Source organism: Tachyglossus aculeatus, chromosome 20, assembly GCF_015852505.1.
Source record: "Tachyglossus aculeatus isolate mTacAcu1 chromosome 20, mTacAcu1.pri, whole genome shotgun sequence".
NCBI lineage: Eukaryota > Metazoa > Chordata > Mammalia > Monotremata > Tachyglossidae > Tachyglossus > Tachyglossus aculeatus.
In genome coordinates, this window is record NC_052085.1 from 17,430,574 (window position 1) to 17,454,220 (window position 23,647).

At 50.8% G+C, this 23,647-nt stretch overlaps 1 non-coding gene across 1 annotated transcript; it reads right to left on the minus strand.

Moving 5' to 3' along the window:
* Window positions 1-6,575: 6,575 nt before the first annotated feature.
* TRNAP-AGG lies at window positions 6,576-6,648 on the minus strand. Its single transcript has one exon. It is a non-coding gene; the product is annotated as a tRNA-Pro (tRNA).
* Between the last annotated feature and the right edge of the window lie 16,999 nt (window positions 6,649-23,647).

Below are 23,647 nucleotides of genomic sequence, written 5' to 3' on the forward strand. Positions count from 1 at the left end.
GTCGCTGCTGCTCGCTGTTATGCGACGGGACGACAGAGACCGCCTGGGCACGAGAAGATCTTTTAGCAGGGGACACTCGCGCCCCTTTGCTGGAGGCCTTAACAGAACCAGGATCCGTTGCTACTGATGTTTTGTGCGTGCTGATAAACGTTTTGCTGACTATTGTGGCTTGTTCCATCTGTAAACTGAGTCACAAAACTACCCCTCCCCCTTTTCCCCCATCCTTAATTAACTGGCTTTATGAGGAGTAACATTGTCTCACGTGAGGCAGGACACCCTCGAGCTGGAGTAGAGGTCGAGCCAGCCTGAAGGACGGAGAAACTCTCTCTGAACTGAGCCTCAGGGCACCTTCTCGTGGCAACAAGGCTGAGTGAAGAGATGGTTGATATCTGCAATCTCCTGTAGGGAATAGGAATCAATCAAGCCATTGATCACACACGCCGATCACACACTTTGAAAGAGTAGTCAATGAATAGTATTTATTGAGTTCCTTTTGTGAATATCGCACTGTAATAAGTGCTCGAGGGAGCAATATGAGTATTCGATGAGAATAATGTTGGTATTTGTTAAGCCCTTAGTATGTGCCAAGCACTGTTCTAAGCGCTGGGGTAGATACAAGGTAACTAGGTTATCCCAGCTGGGGCTCACAGTCTTCATCCCCGTTTTACAGATGAGGGAACTGAGGCCCAGAGAAGTTAAGTGACTTGCCCAAGGTCACACAGCTGACAAGTGGCAGAGCCGAGATTAGAATCCACGACATCTGGCTCCCCATTCCGGGATCTTTCCACTGAGCCACACTATTTGGTGCTCTTTCTGAGCACCAAAGCCCTCGGACGAGTACCATAGATTTAGATGAAATGATCCCTGCACTCAAAGGATCTTACAGCCTAATAAATATCATATGAGTTATCCTTATCCCCTCCTACCTTCACTATTTCACATTTTCCCCCCTCAGAAACAAAATGAGGCCTTGACCCCGACACGATTTGAACACATGACCTTGTGATCTGGAGTCAGACATGCTACCATTGCACCACGAGGCCACAGAAAATGTGTCTTGCATGTGTCTTATTAATCGTGCTTAATTACTGGACAGAAACTTTCTAATAGGTGGGATGTCTGCGCTTCCTACCCTTTCCTCCACGATGGGCTTCTCTGTTGGCTGTCAAAGGCAAAAATGTGGCCACTCGTTCGGGTTTTGCAACCTGATTAGATCTCACTTAATTCACTCTGTCCCCTGCTTCTCCTGCAGGAACACTCAGGAGTTCCAGAGGAACAGAGATTCCTATCAAGATCCAGAGCTACCAGGCTTCTCCACCCTCGATTTGCCCTGGCTCTCCCAGAGTTCAGTGGCCACCCTGTGGAGCAGCGACATAGGTGGCCTTCAGCTGCACCTTCATCACCTCCCTCCTCCTCGCATCCTCCATGATTAATGAGATTTTTTCTCTCTCAAGGAATGAGTCACGGGCAGCGTTACGGTTACCATGAAAATATGTTCGGTATTGCGGACGGTGATATTATTGAAACGCTGCAAAAATTTCAATGTTTCCGCCCGGTTTCAAACTGGGTACCTTTCGCATGTTAGGCATAAGTGATAACCACTACATTATGGAAACGGCACAACTCTTCATCGTATACCGGAGAATGGAGAGACAAAAATAATGCCGAACTACTTTGACCAAAAGGAATGTAAGGATGTACCAGCAAGAAATAGAGAAGCAGCGTGGCTCAGTGGAAAGAGCCCGGGCTTTGGAGTCAGAGGTCATGGTTTCACCTCCCAGCTCCACCACTGGTCCACTGTGTGACTTTGGGCAAGTCATTTAAATTCTCTGGGTCTCAGTTACCTCATCTGTAAAATGGGGATTAAGTGTGTGAGCCCCATGTGGGACAACTTGATTACCTTGTATCTTCCCCAGCGCTTAGAACAGTGCTTTGTACGTAGTAAGCACTTAATAAATGCCATTATTATTATTACTATGAAATAGCGGAATGAATCATTGAATATGCAAAGAAGCACACAAATAAAACATGCATATGTTCATACGGGATGAGAAGAAGAATGGAATAGAAAAGTGTTAAGCATGTTATGGAGTTGATTATCTAACTTGGATTTTGTGAGTTAATCGGGAAAGATTTCCCAGAGAAAGTGTTTCTAGGAAGGTTGGAAAGATTAAGAGAAGTGTCGTCTGGATGATTTGGGTTGGGAGGTATTCCCGGAATGGAAGAATGGAGAAAGAGAGAGAGAGAGAGAGAGAGAGAGAGAGAGAGAGAGAGAGAGAGAGGAGGGAGGAGAGAAAGCCAAGTGCGGAATTACATGGGGCTGGGAAAAGTGGAGAGGGCAACATGTAAAGCAGCTGGAAAAATTGCTGTTGATATTCATGGTATTTGTGGAGCGCTTACTATAATAATAATAATAATAATAATAATAATAGTATTTGTTTAGCACTTACTATGTGCCAAGCAGTGTTCTAAGCGCTGGGTTAGATTACATGGTATTCAGGGTGTCCCAAGAGGGGCTCACAGTCTTAACCCCGATTTTCCAGATGAGGTAACTGAGGCACCGAGAAATTAAGCGGCTTGCCCAAGGTCACACAGCAGTCAAGTGTCAGAGTAAGGATTAGAACCCACGTCCTCTGACTTCCAAGCCTGTGCTCTTTCCATTGAACCAGGCTGCTTTTCCATGACGCATCCTGTTCGGTCACCTTCCGTGGACAAAAGCCCAGTGTGGGCGAGGTCTCGTGTGCTCATGTCCACGGTCGATAGGAAGTGGAATGCAGTAGTCGGGGGTGACAGCAAAAGAAATGGGACTGAGGCAGAAAGAAAGACCTCCAAATTAATCGATTTGAGAATTTATAGAAAAGTCGAAAAAGTGTGGCTCCAGTGGCACAAGGGGATGAGAAAACCATAGCTTCAGTGGCGCAATCAGTATTTATACAGAGATACAGGCATGAGCAATGCCGCACGTGTGAGTTCGAGCCTTGCCCTTTGTCTTTTCCCTGGCTGCTTTTCATTCTACCCATTAGGATTGCCTTTCCTTTTCCTGTCAAAATAGTATTCTGTTCCATCTTAGTTTCGACCTCAATCCTTCAGAGAGTCGTGGCGATTCGGACAGCTTTCATTATCCCTGTTACAACATCACGAATACCATGGACTGCCCGAAAAACAAACAAATGGATTTTGGACCAAATTTAATCAAAGTGGTCTTTGGAAGGCCAAATGAATATACTTAGATTAGCACATTTTGGACACATAATCAGGAGGACTAATTCCCTGGAAGAAGACACTAATGCTAGGAAAAGTCCAGGGAAAACGTGGAAGAGGCAGACGGGCAGCTATGTGGAGAGAAACCACGCCAGTGATAACGGAAGAACCATTAGAAAGGTTGTGGATTCTGGCAGAGGACAGGACGTTCTGGAGAAAGTCTACCCGTGGAGTCGCTATGAATCGGAAACGACTCGCTGGCACGTAATAATAACAATAATAATAATAATAATGACAGTAATAATAATATTTCAGAGAGTTTTAGCAATTCAAACATCTGCCATTATCCCTGTTATAATTTCACTGTAAGCGTTAACAGTGGAGGAAAAAAAAAGTAGAGTCCTTAGAGCCAGAATTGAACCAGCGACGTAAGAATGTCTAAGAATATACCACTACAGTCCTCCACTCAACCAGCTGAGCTAATGAAAGGTCGCATAGCAATAATTTCGTTCATCCTTCCTCAACGGCTAATCTTCCAACACGTCTTGTCTACCTGGTTGTCATATCAGAATACCTTGACAATCGGGATTCATTCAATCGTATTTATGGGGCGCTTACCGTGTGCAGAGCACTGTACTAAGCTCTTGGGAGAGTATAATATAAAAATAAATAGACACATTCCCTGTCCTCCACGAGCTTACAGTCTAGAGGTCCTGGAGTTTGTGGGCAACATGGCTGCATGAATACCGAGTCCTTCATCGAACACCGGAATCAATCAATCCATCCATCTATGGTATTTATTGAGAGCTTACTGTGTGCAAACCTCGCTACTGAGCTCCTGGAAGAGTAATAGTAATAAATCTAGACTGTAAGCCTGTTGTTGGGTAGGGATCATATCTATTTGTTGCCAAATTGTACGTCCAAGCACTTAATACAGTGCTCTCCACCCAGTAAGCGCTCGATAAATACAATTGAATGAATGAATGAATGAATGATGGCATTTGGTAAGCGCTTACTATGTGCCAAGCACTATTCTAAGCTCAGGGGTAGATACAGGGTAATTAGGTTGTCCCACGTGGGGCTCACGGTCTTAATCTGTCATCTGACAGTTGAGGTCACTGTGGCACAGAGAACCGAAAGACTCCTTTCACCTCCCCACCCAAGTCGGCGGAACCCACCAATAGTGTTCTTAACCTGAGGCTGCCGAAACTCAACTCAAAGATCCCTAGAAAGTTTTTCCCAGTAGCCCCACTTCTGATTCCTCTCTCTACTGCATCCCTGCTGACAAAGGGCTTCCTGGAGAGACATTTCCGGGATTCCCAAATATTGTCAAAGGGGCACTCAGAGACGTTCTCCCATCCCCTTTGGGGAGAGCATCGCAGCACACGATCAGCTAAAAATGACCCAGGAGCCAGAGAGCTTCAGCAGGGGGAGAGTATGGCATCTAGAGGATGATCCAGCACGAGTATGGTGGCAGCGTGGCCTAGTGGGAAGAGCCCAGGCTTGGGAGTCAGAGGATATAGATTCGGATCCCAGCTCCGCTACTTGTCTAACTGTGTGAATTTGGGCAAGCCACTTAACTTCTCTGTGCCTCAGTTACCTTATTTGTAAAATGGGGAGTAAGATTGTGAACCCCATGTGAAACAACTTGATTACCTTGTAATCCCAGCTCCGCCACTTGTCTGCTGTGTGAACTTGCACAAGTCACATAATAATAATAATAATAATGGTATTTGCTAAGTGCTTACTATGTGCAAAGCACAGTTCTAAGCACTGGGGCGAAACAAGGTGATCAGGTTGTCCAACGTGGGGCTGACAGTCTTCATCCCCATTTTACAGGTGAAGTCACTGAGGCACCGAGAAATTAAGTGATTTGCCCAAATTTACACCATTACACCAAACTTAGCCATTAAGTGACAGAGCCGGGATTAGAACCCATGACCTCTGACTCCCAAGCCCGTGCTCTTTCCACTGAGCCACGCTATTTCTCTGTGTCTCAGTTACCTCATCTGTAAAATGGGGATTAAGATTGTGAACCCCATGTGGAACTACTTGATTACCTTGAATCTACTTCAGTGCCTGGCTATGTGCCAGAAGCGCTTAACAAATACCATTCTTCTTTTTATTATTATTATTATCATTATCGCTGTGGTCCGAGGGAACTGAGATGGTTGAGGGGCCCTCATGGTAGAATTCCCATTGAGGGGAAGGTCTGGAGTGCACAGGAGAAGAGTTTTTATCTTTGGAGTATTTGCTCTAGAGAAAGGCATATTTCCACATTTCGAAAAATCCTCTGAAATCACATCTGTCTCTGTTATTAATGAAAAACACCCGATTATTTTGCTAGATGTGGCAGCATGGCCAAGCAGTCTAAGTCGCTGGCTTTAGGCTCCAGTTTCTCTGGAGGCATGGGTTCCAATCCCAACCCTCCAAATCTACTATTATCTCTCTTTGAGGTATTCCATATTAATTAACACACAATATACACTTGGATTGTTGTAGGTAGTTCTGACCTCTCAAATCAGGCTCTAGTCTCATGAGGTCTGGAAAGGGCGTGGACAAGTTCAGACAAATAGCAGACCACCACATGGTCTGTTATAGCACAACTATTAGTGGTGAAGAATGGCAGTCTAAAGGCCGAAAAAGCTCAGTTGTGAGAGCATTAAACTGAAGCTCTAAAGGTCCCAGGTTTCGGCAATGTGTTGTTTTTGTGACTGCGAAATCGGGGAATCTTTTCCTGTTCATCTACTTTCGCTTGCTCCAGCCTAAACCACTGATAACCATAGAGTTATCAGGGAATATAAGGGGCTGGGGTAACTGGGGTCCCTTATTCGCTTTTCCCCCACGTGCTTGAATCCCTCCATTCCCATTCTAGCGGGAAAGATAGAAACACAAATCAAAATCCCTACACCTTGCCCTTTGGCCATTCGTCTGCAGGTGAGGACCGCCCGAAGACAGACTCTTATGGAGTCGGGATGGCTGAGCGGCCTGAGGCGCTGCATTCAGGTTGCAGTCTCCTCTAGAGGCATTGGTTCGAATTCCTCTCCTGTTATTCTGTTTTCCTTCCCTGCCCTAACTTTGACCATTCTTGTACAAGGAGATATCCTAAAGGGTAGAATTTTTGTGCTACTGGGCTTGGTCACGGGCCGTGAGTACAAAAACTAGAGAAAAATTAAAACTGCCCCTTCCACCCATTAGCTTACAGTCTACAATCAGAGACAGGCATTAAAATAAATAACGGACAGGGGGATTGGGAAAGTAGAAGGAAATGGACATGAAGCCTGGGAATAGAGTGCTCTGCTCACAGTAAGTGCTCAATAAACACGATTGAATGAATGAATGACTACTTCCATTTAATGAAGGGGAAAAAAGGTTGTGCTCGTCCGGGATTTGAACCCGGGGCCTCTCGCCCCCTAAGCGAGAATCATACCCCTAGACCAACGAGCCAACTAAGTAAACTTTCTCAGATTACTCTGCTGTCACTCACTCTACTGTCACAAACGACACCCTTTTCCGACCATGAGTAGAATCGTTATCACCAATGTGTTAAAGAGGCCCACAGCGATTAGCCTGCTGCTACATAATAATAATAATAATAATAATAATAATAATGCTATTTGTTAAGCGCTTACTATGTGCCGAACACTGTTCTAAGCGCTGAGGTAGCTACGAGGTTATCAGGTTGTCTCACGTGGGGCTCACAGTCTTTATCTCCATTTTACAGGTGAGGTAACTGAGGCACAGAGAAGTTAAACGACTTGCTCAAGGTCACACAGCTTATAAGTGGTGGAGCCAGGATTCTGTATCAAGGAGGTTTGAAGCGGTGGGACGATTTGAAAAATATAGTCAAAAAGGAACGGGACCCCAGGACGATAACCGTAAGCAACGGTCGTCAGAGTCATAATCCCCATTTTACAGATGAGATAACTGAGGCACAGAGAAGTGAAATGACTTGACAACAGTCAACAGTCAAGAGGCGAATCTGGAATAAGGTCCTTCTGACTTCCATTAGTTTTTGGAGTCACGGACCAAGTGACTAAGCCCAATAGCCCGAAAATTATCCCCGTTAGGATCTTTGGGATACCTCTTAAGGGGGAGAAAAACGAGGCTTGGGCTTGTTGAAAGGGGGTGTCCCCACCTCAAACCCATTACCTCAGGGGCAAAAGCAGAACGATCTATTCTAGCGGGATTCATTCAGTTATTTCTTAAACCCTTCCTAGATGATAAGTCCTGGGGTGTCTACAGTATAAAAAGATCAGCCCCACACCCTATGCCCCAGATCCTCACTTGCGGTGTGAGGGGTCCCGGGGGCTCAAATCTCTGAGGAGGCCGAAGGGCCCAAGAGATGGGAAGCGGTTGGGAATGGGTGGAGGATTGGAGCCGGGTCACGCTCGAGCTCACAATGCCTCTTCCAGAGAGGCCTACTAGAAATGAAAGCAAAACAATTCCGCCCAACGTGGGGCTCAAAGCTACGACCCTGAGATTAAGAGTCTCATGCTCTATCGACTGAGCTATATGGACAGCTGATGACAAGTGGCCTCGAGAGACCATGGAATCTGTTTTTTGGTCCATGCTCGTAATGAATAATAATAATAATAATAATAATAATAATGGTATTTGTTGTTGATGGTGATGATGATGGTATTCGTTAAGCACTTACTATGTGACAGGCACTGTTCTGAGCGCTGGGAGACACACAAGATTATCGGTTTGGGGCTCATAGTCTTAATCCCCATTTTACAAATAACGTAACTGAGGCTCAGAGAAGTTAAGTGACTTGTCCAAAGTCACACAGCTGAGAAGTGGTGGAGTCGGGATTAGAACCCATAACCTGCAACTTCCAAGCCCGTGCTCTTTCCATTAAGCCACGGGTTTGCTGAGGAAGGAGGCGGGGCGTGGGGGAGATATTTGGAAGGGGGCGCGACTCGTCACGAGTGAGCGAGACATCCCCTGACCTTGTGCCCAGACATGTAGCCAGAGTCAATTGGGCTCAGAGACTACGGGCTAGAGCAACCAGGGGCGGGGCAGTGGACATCTCCTGTCCGGAGACTTTGTGGAGATTATTGATTTCATGATGTTTCCAGGAGAAGGGGTAGGTCCACAGTGTTGAAGGCAGCTGAGAGCCAAGGAGGTTTAGTATGGAGTAGAGGCTGGTGGATTTGGCAAGTCAGAGATCGTTGGTAACTTTTGAGAGAGTGGTTTCTGTGGAATGAATGGGGAAGGGCCAAGGAGAGGATTGGAGGAGAGGAATTTGAGACAGTAGGTGTAGACAACATGATCAAGGAGTTTGGAAAGGAATGGTAGGAGAGAGATGCGGCAATAATTGGAGGGAGCCCTGGGGTCAGGGGAGGGATTTTCTAGGATAGGGGAGACATCAGCATATTTGAAAGCAGTGGGGAAGAAACCATTGGAGAGCAAACAGCTAAAGATGGTGGTCAGGAAGGGAAGAAGAGAGGGGGCAGCTGTTTTGATAGGTGCTAAGGGATGGGGTTGGAGGCGCAGGTGGAGGGGGTGGATTTTGAGAGGAGATGGGAGATAACGTTTTGAGATACTGCTGGGAAATGTGGATGAGTTAATGAAGGGGCAAGGGAGGCAAGGGAGAGGGAGGAGCAGGGGAGATTTTAGGGAGATCATACCTGGTCACTCCTTCTTCTTCAAGAAGGATCTCCTTCTTGCCATTTCCACTGGCCTGTACTCCATCCAGATCCTCCTCAACCTCTCAGTTGCTTTTGACATTGTGGATCACCTCCTTCTCCTGAAAACATTATTCAACCTTGGTTTCATGGACACTGTCCTCTCCTGGTTCTGCTCCTATCTCCCTGCCTGCTCATTCTCAGTCTCTTTCGAGGGCTACTACTCTGCCTCCGACCCAATAACAGTGGGGGTCCCTTAAGGCCCAGTTTGGGTCCCCTTCCATTCTCCATCTACACCCAATACCTTGGAGATATCATTCACTCTCATGCCTTCAATTCCTACATCCACGGGGATGATTCCCTATTCTCCCTCTCCAGCTCTGACCTCCCTCCTTCTCTGCAGTCTCTAGTCTTAACCCCGTTTTTCAGATGAGATAACTGAATAGCAGAGATGTTTAAGCAGCTGGCCCGAGGTCACACAGCAGACATGTGGCAGAGCCGGGATTGGAACCCACGTCCTCTGACTCCCAAGCCCGTGTTCTTTACACTAAGTCATCCCGGAGGGAGTTGGGAGGGCCAGTGAGGATAGGTTTGAGGGGAGAAGGTATTAACATGGTATTAACTTTGGCTTCACAGACTCCGTCCTCTCCTGGTTCTCCTCTTATCTCTCCGGTCGTTCATTCTCAGTCTCTTTTGCAGGCTCCTCCTCCCCCTCCCATCCTCTTACTGTGGGGGTTCCCCAAGGTTCAGTTCTTGGTCCCCTTCTGTTCTCGATCTACACTCACTCCCTTGGTGAACTCATTCGCTCCCACGGCTTCAACTATCATCTCTACGCTGATGACACCCAAATTTACATCTCTGCCCCTGCTCTCTCCCCCTCCCTCCAGGCTCACATCTCCTCCTGCCTTCAGGACATCTCCATCTGGATGTCTGCCCGCCACCTAAAACTCAACATGTCCAAGACTGAACTCCTTGTCTTCCCTCCCAAACCCTGCCCTCTCCCTGACTTTCCCATCACTGTTGATGGCACTACCATCCTTCCCGTCTCACAAGCCTGCAACCTTGGTGTCATCCTCGACTCCGCTCTCTCGTTCACCCCTCACATCCAAGCCGTCACCAAAAGCTGCCGGTTTCAGCTCCGCAACATTGCCAAGATCCGCCCTTTCCTCTCCATCCAAACCGCTACCCTGCTCATTCAAACTCTCATTCTATCCCGTCTAGACTATTGTTTCAGCCTCCTCTCCGATCTCCCATCCTCTTGTCTCTCCCCACTTCAATCCATATTTCACGCCGCTGCCCGGATTGTCTTTGTTCAGAAATGCTCAGGGCATGTTACTCCCCTCCTCAAAAATCTCCAGTGGCTACCAATCAACCTACGCATCAAGCAAAAACTCCTCACCCTCGGCTTCAGGGCTCTCCATCACCTCGCCCCCTCCTACCCCACCTCGCGTCTCTCCTTCTCCAGCCCAGCCCGCACCCTCTGTTCCTCTGCCACTAATCTCCTCACCGTGCCTCGCTCTCGCCTGTCCCGCCGTCGACTCCCGGGCCACGTCATCCCCCTGGCCTGGAATGCCCTCCCTCTGCCCATCCGCCAACCTAGCTCTCTTCCTCCTTTCAAGGCCCTACTGAGAGCTCACCTCCTCCAGGAGCCCTTCCCAGACTGAGCCCCCTCCTTCCTCTCCCCCTCCTCCCACTCTCCATCCCCCCGCCTTTCCTCCTTCCCTTCCCCACAGCACCTGTATATATGTATATATGTTTGTACGTATTTATTACTCTATTTATTTATTTTACTTGTATATATCTTTTCTATTTATTTTATTTTGTTAATATGTTTTGTTTTGTTCTCTGTCTCCCCCTTCTAGACTGTAAGCCCACTGCTGGTTAGGGACCGCCTCTATATGTTGCCAACTTGTACTTCCCAACCGCTTAGTACAATGCTCTGCACACAGTAAGCGCTCAATAAATACGATTGATTGATTGATTGATTAACACCCTGGTCCGGGCCTCCCACCCACCCACCCCGATCTTACAATCTTGATTTTTCTTCCTAGCTTATTCGTTCTCTTCCCTGTCTAATCATTGTTCTCCCTGCTACTCCATCAGTTGGTCGATATTTTCTAGGTCTGCTTCCCCACATTAGATTTTGTGTGCAAGGGATGTGTGCCTTGTTTCTGTTATGCAATCTTAAATCCTTCCTCGCCGTGGAGGAGAATGCCCACTGGGGCCACACCATCAGTGGTGATGTTAGGTTTTCAAAAGACCTTGGCGTGGTGGAGAGGATTGTAGAATTTCTGAAAAACGGCGGGCTCGTGGGCATTGCAAATCCCCAGTGGCTGCTAGCTCAGGGTACTATGCCACACCAGGATTCTGCTGTCAACCAGGCTATAAATGGAGATGCAAATAAGATCTGGTGTGCACTCTGAGATCCCAGACTGAGCCCCCATTTTCCTCTCCTCCTCCCCATCCCCCTCACCCTACCTCCTTCCCCTCCACACAACACTTCTATATATATTTGTACAGATTTATTACTCTATTTCTTTTACTTGTACATATTTACTATTCTATTTATTTTGTTAATGATGTGCATATAGCTTTAATTCTATTTGTTCTGACGACTTTGACACCTGTCTACATGTTTTGTTTTGTTGTCTGTCTCCCCCTTCTAGAGTGTGAGCCCGTTGTTGGGTAGGGACCATCTCTATAAGTTGCCAACTTGTACCTCCCAAGCGCTTAGTACAGTGCTCTGAACACAGTAAGTGCTCAATAAATACGATTGAATGAATTTCCTCCTGCTTTCCTGGCATCTGTACCTGCATTTTCAGCTGACTCCTCAAGATGGACACCTCCAAACAAGAATTCCTCATCTTTTCACCCAAACGTTGTTCTCCCACTGATTTTTCCCCTCCCATCCTCTTACTGTGGGGGTTCCCTAAGGTTCAGTGCTGTGTCCCCTTCTGTTCTCAATCTACACTCACTCCCTTGGTGACCTCATTCACTCCCACGGCTTCAACTATCATCTCTACGCTGATGACACCCAGATCTACATCTCTGCCCCTGCTCTCTCCCCCTCCCTCCAGGCTCGCATCTCCTCCTGCCTTCAGGACATCTCCATCTGGATGTCCGCCCGCCACCTAAAGCTCAACATGTCGAAGACTGAGCTCCTTGCCTTCCCTCCCAAACCTTGTCCTCTCCCAGACTTTCCCATCTCTGTTGACGGCACTACCATCCTTCCCGTCTCACAAGCCCGCAACCTTGGTGTCATCCTCGACTCCGCTCTCTCATTCACCCCTCACATCCAAGCCGTCACCAAAGCCTGCCGGTCTCAGCTCCGCAACATTGCCAAGATCCGCCCTTTCCTCTCCATCCCAACCGCCACCCTGCTCATTCAAGCTCTCATCCTATCCCGTCTGGACTACTGCATCAGCCTTCTCTCTGATCTCCCATCCTCGTGTCTCTCTCCACTTCAATCCATACTTCATGCTGCTGCCCGGATTATCTTTGTCCAGAAACGCTCTGGGCATATTACTCCCCTCCTCAAAAATCTCCAGTGGCTACCAATCAATCTGCGCATCAGGCAGAAACTCCTCACCCTGGGCTTCAAGGCTCTCCATCACCTCGCCTCGCCCCCTCCTACCTCACCTCCCTTCTCTCCTTCTACTGCCCAGCCCACAACCTCCGCTCCTCCACCGCTAATCTCCTCACCGTACCTCGTTCTCGCCTGTCCCGTCATCGACCCCCGGCCCACGTCATCCCCCGGTCCTTCCCTTCCCCACAGCACCTGTATATATGTATATATGGTTGTACATATTTATTACTCTATTTATTTATTTGTTTTATTTATTTTACTTGTACATTTCTATCCTACTTATTTTTATTTTGTTGGTATGTTTGGTTCTGTTCTCTGTCTCCCCCTTTTAGACTGTGAGCCCACTGTTGGGTAGGGACTGTCTCTATGTGATGCCAATTTGTACTTCCCAAGCGCTTAGTACAGTGCTCTGCACATAGTAAGCGCTCAATAAATACGATTATTGATTGATTGGAATGCCCTCCCTCTGCCCCTCCGCCAAGCTAGCTCTCTTCTTCCCTTCAAGGCCCTGCTGAGAGCTCACCTCCTCCAGGAGGCCTTCCCAGACTGAGCCCCTTCCTTCCTCTCCCCCTCGTCCCACTCTCCATCCCCCATCTTACCTCCTTCCCTTCCCCACAGCACCTGTATATATGTATATATGGTTGTACATATTTATTACTCTATTTATTTATTTATTTATTTATTTATTTATTTATTTATTTATTTATTTATTTATTTTACTTGTACATTTCTATCCTATTTATTTTTATTTTGTTGGTATGTTTGGTTCTGTTCTCTGTCTCCCCCTTTTAGACTGTGAGCCCACTGTTGGGTAGGGACTGTCTCTATGTGTTGCCAATTTGTACTTCCCAAGCGCTTAGTACAGTGCTCTGCACATAGTATGCGCTCAATAAATACGATTGATTGATTGATTGATTGATTTCCGCCACTGTAGAAAGCAACAGCATCCTGTCTTTCAAGTCTGTAACCTTAGCGCTATCCTCACCTCATCTCTCCCAGTCAACCTATATACTCAATCTATCACTAAATCGTGCCAGTTTAGCCTTCACAACTTCAATTAAATTCTGCACTTTCCTCACCATCCAAACTGCTCCGACGCTGATCAAAGTATTCATTCATTAATTCAATCGTGTTTATTGAGCTATTACTGTATGCAGAGCACTGTACTAAGCGCTTGGAAAGTACAATTCAGCAATAAAGAGAAACAATCCCTGCCCACAACGGGCTCACAATGTAGAAGAGGTGTGACAGACATCAAATCAAGTAAACAGTCATCAATAGCATTAATCTAAATACATATTATTATAAATATATATATAAATACACATTAAAACAAGTAAACAGGCATTAATATAAATAAATAAAATTATAGACATATAGATAAAAACACAAGTGCTGTGGGGCGGGGAGGGGGTGTGGGAAGAGTGCCCTATCTGTAAATTCACCCCCTCCCTCCGCTTGAGCAACACACAGCAAGTACATGGAACTGCTACACTACAAGAATGAGGAGTGGGAGCTGTCCCTGTCCAATAGACATCCTGGTAACACGGGGAGGGCTAACCAGTATGAGGGGGCTTCGCACACAAATGCATGATAAGTAGGGTATATAAGAGGCATTGTTGCAGTCAATCAATCAATCAATCGTATTTATTGGGCGCTTGCTGTGTGCAGAGCACCGTACTAAGCGCTTGGGAAGTACAAGCTGGCAACATATAGAGACAGACCCTACCCAACAGTGGGCTCACAGTCTAGAAGTCATTAGTTGTAGGCGTTTAGACCGAGCCCTGCAGAGCCTGCCCTGATGATTAAGACTCGGGCCCCCCCGCTGGCTTGCTGCGCTGCCGCTGTGTGAGTACACCTAATAAAGAGGCAGAACTGATCACTCTGGCTCGGTGTCTGGTCTCTGGCTCATCGCCACCCAATCTAAAGAACCGGAGCTGCACTCTGGTCGGCGGCTCCAGCTGACTTGGGGGGTGGCATCTCCCCACAGGAGGGTAGAGCAAAGGGAGCGAGTCCGGGCAATGGGGAGGGAAGGGACAGCTGAGTAAAAGGGGGGGGGGGGGCTTAGTCCTGGAAGGCCTCTAGGAGGAGGTAAGCCTTCAGTAGGACTTTGAAGGGGGGGAAGTGTGATTGGCAGATGTGAGGAGGGAGGACATTCCAGGCCAAAGGTAGGACGTGGGCCAGGGGTTGACGGCGGGACAGGCGAGAATGAGACACAGTGAAAAAATTAGTACCAGAGGGGCAGAGTGTGCTAGCTGGGATGTAGAAAGAGAGAAGGGAGATGAGGAAGGAGGGACAAGGTGATGGAGAGCTTTGAAGCCAGTAGTGAGGAGGTTTCGTTTGATACGGAGATTGATTCACAACTACTGGAGATTTTTGAGGAGAGGGGTGACATGCCCAGAACGTTTCTGTAGAAAGATAATTCAGGCAGAAGAGTGAAGTCTGGACTGAAGTTGGGAGAGACAGGAGGTTGGGAGGTCAGAAAGGAGGCTGATTCATTCATTCAATCGTATTTATTAAGCACTTACTGTGTGCAGAGCACTGTACAAAGCACTTGGGAAGTACAAGTTGGCAACATATAGAGAAGGTCCCTACCCAGCAATGGGTTCACAGTCTAGAGGGGGGAGACAGACAACAAAACAAAACATATTAACAAAATAAAATAGAATAAATATGTACAAATAAAATAAATAAATAGAGTAATAAATACGTACAAACATATATACATATATACAGGTGCTGTGGGGAAGGGAAGGAGGTAAGGTGGGGGGGATGAAGAGGGGGAGGAGGGGGAGAGGAAAGGGGGCTCAGTCTGGGAAGGCCTCCTGGAGGAGGTGAGCTCTGAAGGGCTTTGAAGGGAGGAAGAGAGCTAGCTTGGCAGATGTGTGGAGGGAGGGCATTCCAGGCCAGGGAGATGACGTGGGTCGGGGGTCGACGGAGGGACAGGCGAGAACGAGATACGGTGAGGAGATCAGAGGAAGAGGAGCGGAGGGTGCGGGCTGGGCTGTAGAAGGAGAGAAGGGAGGTGAGGTAGGAGGGGGCGAGGTGATGGAGAGCCTTGAAGCCAAGGGTGAGGAGTTTTTTGCCTGATGCATAGGTTGATTGGTAGCCACTGGAGATATTTGAGGAGGGGAGTAATATGCCCAGAGCGTTTCTGCACAAAGGACGATCCGGGCAGCGACATGAAGTATGGATTGAAGTGGGAAGAGGACAGGAGGATGGGAGATCGGAGAGGAGGCTGATGCAGTAATCCAGACGGGAAAGGATGAGAGATTGAACGAGCTGGATAGCGGTTTGGATGGAGAGGATTGATGCAGTAATCCAGTGAGGATAGGATAAGTGATTGTAGTAACGTGGTAGCAGTTTGGATGGGGAGGAAAGGGATGATCTTGGCAGTGTTGTGAAGGTGAGACCGGCAGGATTTGGTGACGGAATGGATATGTTGGGTGAATGAGAGAGCTTAGTCCAAGGACGATACCAAGGTCGTGGGCTTGTGAGATGGGAAGGATGGTAGTACCGTCCACAGTGATGGGAACGTCAGGGAGAGGACAGGGTTTAGGAGGGAAGATAAGGAGTTCCGTTTTGGACATTTTGAGTTTTGGGTGGCGGGAGGACATCCAAGTACAGATGTCCTGAAGGCAGGAGGATATGTGAGCCTGGAGGGAAGGAGAGAAAACAGGTGAGGAGATAGAGATTTGGGTGTCATCCGCGTAGAAATGATAGTTGAAGCTGCGGGAGCGAATGAGTTCAGAAAGGGAGTGGCTGTAGATGGAGAATAGAAAGGGACCAAGAATTGGCCCTTGAGGGACCCTTATAGTTAAGGGATGGGAGGTGGAGGAGGAGCCCGCGAAGGAGATTGAGAATGGATGGCTAGAGAGATAAAAGGAGAAACAGGAGAGGACAGACTCAGTGAAGTCAAGGTTGGATAACACGTTGAGGAGAAGGGGATGATCGTCAGTGTCGAAGACAGCTAAGAGGTCCAGGAGGAATGAGGATGGAGTAGGAGCCTTTGGATTTGGGAAAGAAGTAGGTCATTGATGACCTTTTGAGAGAGCAGTTTCAGTGGAGTGGAGGAGGTGGAAAGCCAGATTGGAGGGGGTCCAGGGAAAGACAGTTGTAGGAGAGAAATTCAAGGGAGAGAGTGTAGAACGACTCACAGCTACAGGGAGTTTGGAAGGAAGAGTAGGGGGAGAGGAGGTTTTTTTTAGGATGAAGGAAGGTGGGGGCAGGGGTTTGGCAGGGCAGGAGGGGGAAGAAGCCATTGGGAGAGTGAGCAGGTTGAAGGATAAAAGTTAGGGAGGGGAGGAAGGGTGTAAAGAGTTTTTAGAGTGAGGAGGGAATGGGGTTCTGATGTGTCAGTGTGGAGGGGATGGGCACTTGAGAAGGTGGGAGGAGATCTCTTGCAGATACTGCTGGGGAGATGATGAGAAGAATAGAAGGGGAGTGTCGAGAGAAGGGGTGGGATTGGAGGAGTGGGGGAGGGGTGATATTGGGGAGCTCAGACCTGATGGAGCTAGATTTTCTGAATGAAGTAGGTGCTCAGGTCTTTGGGGGGTGAGGGGAATGGGGGGGAAGAGGGAGGGACAGTCTTATGAAATCCCTCTAATGAAATCTCTCACCCCTTCCCTCCTCCCCTCCTTAACTTCCGTCTGCAACTGCTCACTCTCCACTGGTTCCTTCCCCTCTGCCTTTAAACATGTTCACGTCTCCCCCATCCTAATAAAGCCCTCTCTTGACCCCACGTCCCCTTCTAGTTATCGCCCTATCTCCCTCCTACCGTTCCTTTCCTTTCCTAGAACGAGTCGTCTACACTTGCTGCCTCAAAGTCCTTAATGCCAACTCTCTACTTGACACCCTACAATCTGGCTTCTGTCTGGCTTTCGGTCACTCCACGGAAACTTCCCTCTCAAAGGTCACCAATGACCTCCTTCTTGCCAAATCCAATGGATCCTACTCTATCCTAACCCTCCTCGACCCCGCAGCTGCCTTCGACACTGTGGACCACCCCCTTCTCCTCAACACACTATCCAACCTTGGCTTCACAGGCTCCAGGAGGCCTTCCCAGACTGAGCCTCCCTTTTTCTCTGCTCCTCCTCCCCTCCCCATCTCTCCTACTCCCCTCCCTCTGCTCTACGGGCCCCCCGCCCCACAGCCCTGTGTATAGACATACACTTTAATTTTTATTATTCTATTTATTAATTGAAGTATATATCTATAATGGTATTTATATTGACCTAAATCGATGCCTGCCTGCTTGTTTTTGTTGTCTGTCGTTCCCCCTTCTAGACTGTGAGCCCATCACTGGGTAGGGATTGTCTAGATTAGTTGCCGAATTGTTCTTTTCAAGCGCTTAGTAACAGTGGCTGGTGCAGTCAGTAAGCGCTCAATAAATACAATTGAGATGAATGAGATGAAACCCCCTTTTACAACAACAGACTATATCTGTCCTCTACAGTCCAGATCTGTATTAAATGTTGCACTTAAAAAACACCTTGCGCTGTGCTGGTGTTTGCTGCGATTTGATATTATTTTGGGGAGGATTCCACATATGGGCCAACCACTGTATTAGGGTCTCTGGGATAGCTAGAAGATCATCAGGTCCCACATGAGGCTCACAGTCTAAGGAGGGAGGGGGAACAGGCATTGAATTGCCATTCTGCAGATGAGGGAACTAAGTCCCAGAGAAGTGAAGTGACTTGCCCATTATCATACAGCAGAGAGTTGGCAGAGTCAGGATTGGAACCCAGGTCTCTGACTCGTAGGCCCGGACTCCATCCGCTAGGCCAGAAGTCGTTCTAATGCAATCCTTGAAGAGTCAAAATTAACCATTTATTCATTCAAATGTATTTATTGAGTGCTTACTGTGTGCAGAGCACTGTTCTAAGCGCTTGGAAAGTACAGTTCGGCAACAAATAGAGACGATCCCTACTCAACAATTGGCTCACAGTCACACTCTGTTGCATTGTACTCACTATGTTGACCGATGTCCTACACTCTGAAATAAAGATGGAGGCGGGCAGTGTGGGTGATTTCGACTTGCCGCTGATGATGATTTCTGTTTTGTCTGCCCAGGAACGGAAGTTCCCACGCTCCCAGAGGGATTTAAGGAGAAACTCAAGGTCAAACGGGAAGAGCTGCAAGGGTGTCCTCTGCTGGCAGAGCTCGCGAGCTGCACGAGAATCCCCGACCCCAGAAAATCCCCAAACACTTGTTAATTGTGCAGAACGGGAGGAGCTGCGAGAGCGCCCCCTGCTGAACGACCTCGCGAGCTTAAGCAAAAACTCGGTCTTCAGCCTATCCACAGTCATCAGTTGATTTGGAGGGGACGGGAGAATTTGAGAAGACGCCCTCTCCTGACCGAGTCCAACAGCTGTAGGGGAATCCCCTGCCCTAGCCAATCCTTGCACTTCACTGATTTGTGGGCGACGGGAGAAGCTACAAAGGCGCCATCTACTCATCGGGCCCTGTCGCTGCAGGGAAATCCCTTGCCCCTACCAATCCGTGCCCCACTGAATGGGGGGGAGTGGGAAGACCTGCGAGGCCGCCCTCTGTTGGCTGATCCCGGGAGCTGCAGGAAGGTCCCCAGATCCAGCCGATCCCCACGCTCCACTCATTTAAGGAGAAGGGAAAAAGGGGAAGAACTGCTACCGTGTCCTAGGCTGGACAAGTACGCGAACAGCAGGGGAATCCCCAGCCAATCCCCAAGCACCAGTTGATTGGGGGGAACGGGAGGAGCTGGGAGGGCGCCCTCAGCTTACCCACCCAGAACACTGCAGGACGGGCCCAGGCCCCAGCCAATCCGCGCGCTCCACAGAATGGGGTTTGGGCCGGGAGGAGGTGCGAGGGCGCCCTCTGTTGGCCGAGCCCAGGAGCTGCAGGAGGGTCCCCAGCTCCAGCCGATCCCTAAGCTCCACTCATTTAAGGAGATTCGAGGAAACGGGAAGAGCTGCCAGGGATTCCCCTGCTGCCCGAGCTCGCGAGGTGCAGGTGAATCCCCGACCCCAGCAAATCCCCAAACACCAGTTGATTGGGGGGAACGGGCAGAGCTGGGAGGGCGTCCCCTCTTGGCCCACAACTCAATCTTAAGGAGAGCCCCTGACTTCAGGCGATCCACAAGCACCAGTTTATTTGGAGCGGATGGGAGTAGCCGTGTTGGCGCCCTCTGCTGACCGAGTCAAAGAACTGCAGGGGAATTCGCGGCCCCAGCCAATCTCTGCACTCCACTGATGTGGGGGTGATGGGAAAAGCTGCGAGGGCGCCATCTGCTGGCCGTGCCCTCGAGCTGCAGGGAAATCCCTTGCCCCAACCAATCCGCACCCCAGTGGATGGAGTTGTGGGAGGAACTTCGAGCGCGCTCTCTGCTGGCCAAGCACAGTAGGTGGAGCACGGTCCCCTGCCCCAGCCTATCCCCACGCTCCACTCATTTAAGGAGAGTCGGGGAAACGGGAAGAGCTGCGAGGGCGTCCTCTGCTGGCCGAGGTCGCGAACAGCAGGTGAATCCCGGACCACAGCCAATCTCCAGGCACCAGTTGATTAGGGGATCGGGAGGATCTGCCAGGTGGCCCCCTGCTGGCCGAACTCGCGAGCGGCAGGACAATCCCCGAACTCAGCGGATCCCCAAACACTATTTGATTTGGAGGTGACGGAGGAAACTGAGATGGCGCCATCTGCTGACAGAGTCGAAGAGTGCAGGGAAATCACTTGCCCCAACTAATCCGCGCCCTACTGAATGGGGGAGAAGGGAATCCCTGCGAGGGGGTTCTCAGCTGGCTGAGCCGAGGAGCTGCAGGAGGGTCCCCGGCTACAGCCGATGCCCGTGCTCCACTCAGTTAAGGAGAGCGTGCGAAACGGGAAAAGCTGCGAGGGCGTCCGCTTCTGGCCGAGTTCGCGAGATGCAGGAGAATCCCCGACCCCGGCCAATCCCCAAGCGCCGGTTGATTGCGGGAACCGGAGGTGCTCCGATGGCGCGCCCTGCTGGCCTACCCAGAACACTGCAGGACGGACCGAGGACCCAGCCAATCCCTGGCCTGCACTGAATGGAGGGTGGCTGGGAGCAGTTGCGATGGCGCCCTCTGTTGGCCGAACCCTGTAGCTTCAGGAGGGTCCCCGACACCAACCGATCCCCTCACTACACTCATTTAAGGAGAGGGGGCAAACGGGAAGAGCTGAGAGGGCGTCCTCTGCCGGCCGAGGTGGCGAGCTGCAGGAGAATCCCCGACCCCAGCCCACCCCCAAGCACCTGTTGATTTGGGAGAACAGGCCGAGCATTGGGAGCGCCCTCTGCTGGCCCACCCAGAGACCTGCAGGACGGAACACTTCCACAGCCAATACCCGCTTTTCTCTGAATGGGGCCTGGGCCTGGAGGAGATACAAGGGCTCTCTCTTTTGGCCGAGCAAAGGAGCTGCAGGAGGGTCCCGGGCTCCTGCCGATCCCCACTATCCACTCCTTCAGGAGAAGGGCGGAAACTGGAAGAGCTCTTATGGCGTGCTCTGCTGGCCGAGCTAGGCTGCAGGAGAAGACCGGACCCCAGCCAATCCCTGAACACCAGTAGATTGGGGGAACGGGAAGAGTTGCGAGGGTGCCCCGAGATAGCCGACCTCCCGAACTTAAGGAGAATCCCCGACCTCATCCGATACCCAAGCACCAGGTAACTTGGACGGAACGCGAGAAGCTCACAGGGCGCCCTCTCCTGACCGAGTACAAGAGCTGCAGGGGAATCCCGGCCCCAGTCAATCCCCTCAGTCCACTGATTTGGGGGCGACGGGAGAAGCTGCGAGGCCGCCCTCTGCTGGCCGGGCCCTCTAGTTGCAGGGAGCTCGTGAGCCGCAGGCGAATCCCCGACCCCAGCCAATTCCAAAGCACCAGTTGATAGGGGGATCGGGAGGATCTGCGAGGGGGCACAACCAATCCGCTCCCCACTGAATCGGGGGACGGTAGTACCTGAGATGGCTTTCTCTCCTGCCCGAGCCCAGGAGCTGCAGGACGGTCACCGGCTCCAGCCGATCCCCACGCTCCACTCATTTAAGGAAGTGGGGCAGTGGGAAGAGCTGAGAGAGCGTCTTCTGCTGGCCGACCCCACGAGCTGCAGGAGAATCCCCGACCCCAGCCAATCCCTAAGCACCAGTTGATTGGGGGAACGGGAGGACCTGTGAGGCCGCCCTCTGCTGGCCCACACAGAGACCTGCAGGACCCGCCCCCTGTCCCAGCCAATCCCCACGCTTCTCTGAATGGGGGTTGGCCCGGGAAGAGCTGCGAGGGCGTCTAGGCTGGCGGAGATGGCGAGCTGCAGGAGAATCCCCGACCCCAGCCAATGCCCAAGCACCAGTTGATTGGAGGGAATGGGAGGGGCTGTGAGGTATCCCTCTGCTGACCCACCCAGAACACTGCAGGACGGTCCCAGGCCCCAGTCAATCTGCGCGTTCCACAGAATGGGGTTTGGGCCGGGAGGAGCTGCGAGGGCGCCCTCTGTTGGCCGAGTCCAGGAGCTGCAGGAGGGTCCCCAGCTCCAGCCGATCCCCACGCTCCACCCATTGAAGGAGAGTCGGGGAAACGGGAAGAGCTGAGAGGGCGTCCCCTGTTGTCCGAGCTCTCAAGGTGCAGGTCAATCGTCGACCCCAGCCAATCCCCAAGCACCAGATGATCGGGGAGAACGGGCAGAGCTGCGTGGGTGCCCCCTGCTGACCGACCTCGCGAGCTTAAGGAGAACCGCCGACTTCAGGCGGTCCGCAAGCACCAGTTGATTTGAAGCGGACGGGAGTAGCCGAGTTGGCGCCCTCTGCTAACCGAGTCCAAGAACTGCAGGGGAATTCGCGGCCCCAGCCAATCTCTGCACTCCACTGATGTGGGGGTGATAGGAAAAGCTGCGAGGGAGCCATCTGCTGGTCGTGCCCTCGAGTTGCAGGGAAATCCCTTGCCTCAACCAATCCGCGCCCCAGTGGATGGAGTGGTGGGAGGATCTTCGAGGGCGCTCTCGGCTGGCCAAGCTCAGTAGCTGGAGCACGGTTCCCTGCCCCAGCCTATCCCCACGCTCCACTCATTTAAGGAGAGTCGGGGAAACGGGAAGAGCTGCGAGGGCGTCCTCTGCTGGTCGAGCTCGAGAGCAGCAGGTGAATCCCCAAACCCAGCCAATCCCCAGGCACCAGTTGAGTAGGGGATCGGGAGGATCTGCGAGGTGACCTCCTCCTGGCCGACCTCGCGAGCGGCAGGAGAATCCCCGAACTCAGCGGATCCCCAAACACTAGTTGATTTGGAGGTGAAGGACGAAACTGAGAGTGCTCCCTCTGCTGACAGAGTCGAAGAGTGCAGGGAAATCACTTGCCCCAACTAATCCGCGCTCCACTGAATGGAGGAGAAGTGAATCCCTGCGAGGGCGTGCTCAGCTGGCTGAGTCGAGGATCTGCAGGAGGTTCCCCGGCTACAGCCGATGCCCATGCTCCACTCAGTTAAGGAGAGGGTGCGAAACAGGAAAAGTTGCGAGAGCGTCCTCTGCTGCCCGAGCTCGTGAGCCGCAGGCGAATCCCCGAACCCAGCCAATTCCAAAGCACCAGTTGATTGGGGGATCGGGAGGATCTGCGAGGGGGCACAACCAATCCGCGCCCCACTGAATGGGGGGACGGGAATACCTGCGATGGCTTTCTCTCCTGCCCGAGCCCAGGAGCTGCAGGACGGTCATCGGCTCCAGCCGATCCCCACGCTCCACTCATTTAAGGAAGCGGGGCAGTGGGAAGAGCTGAGAGGGCGTCCTCTGCTGGCCGACCCCGCGAGAGGCAGGAGAATCCCCGACCCCAGCCAATCCCTAAGCACCAGTTGACTGGGGGAACGGGTGGACCTGCGAGGCCGCCCTCTGCTGGACCATCCAGAGACCTGCAGGACCGGCCCCTGTCCCAGCCAATCCCCACGCTTATCTGAATGGGGTTTGGCCTGGGAACAGCTGCAATGCCGTCTAGGCTGGCGGAGATGGTGAGCTGCAGGAGAATCCCCAACTCCAGCAAAACCCCAAGCACCAGTTGATTGGAGGGAATGGGAGGGGCTGTGAGGTCGCCCTCTGCTGACCCACCCAGAACACTGCAGGACGGGCCCAGGCCCCAGCCAATCCGCGCACTCCACAGAATGGGGTTCGGTCCGGGAGGAGCTGCGAGGCCGCCCACTGTTGGCAGAGCCCAGGAGCTGCAGGAGGGTCCCCAGCTCCAGCCGATCCCCACGCTCCACCCATTGAAGGAGAGTCGG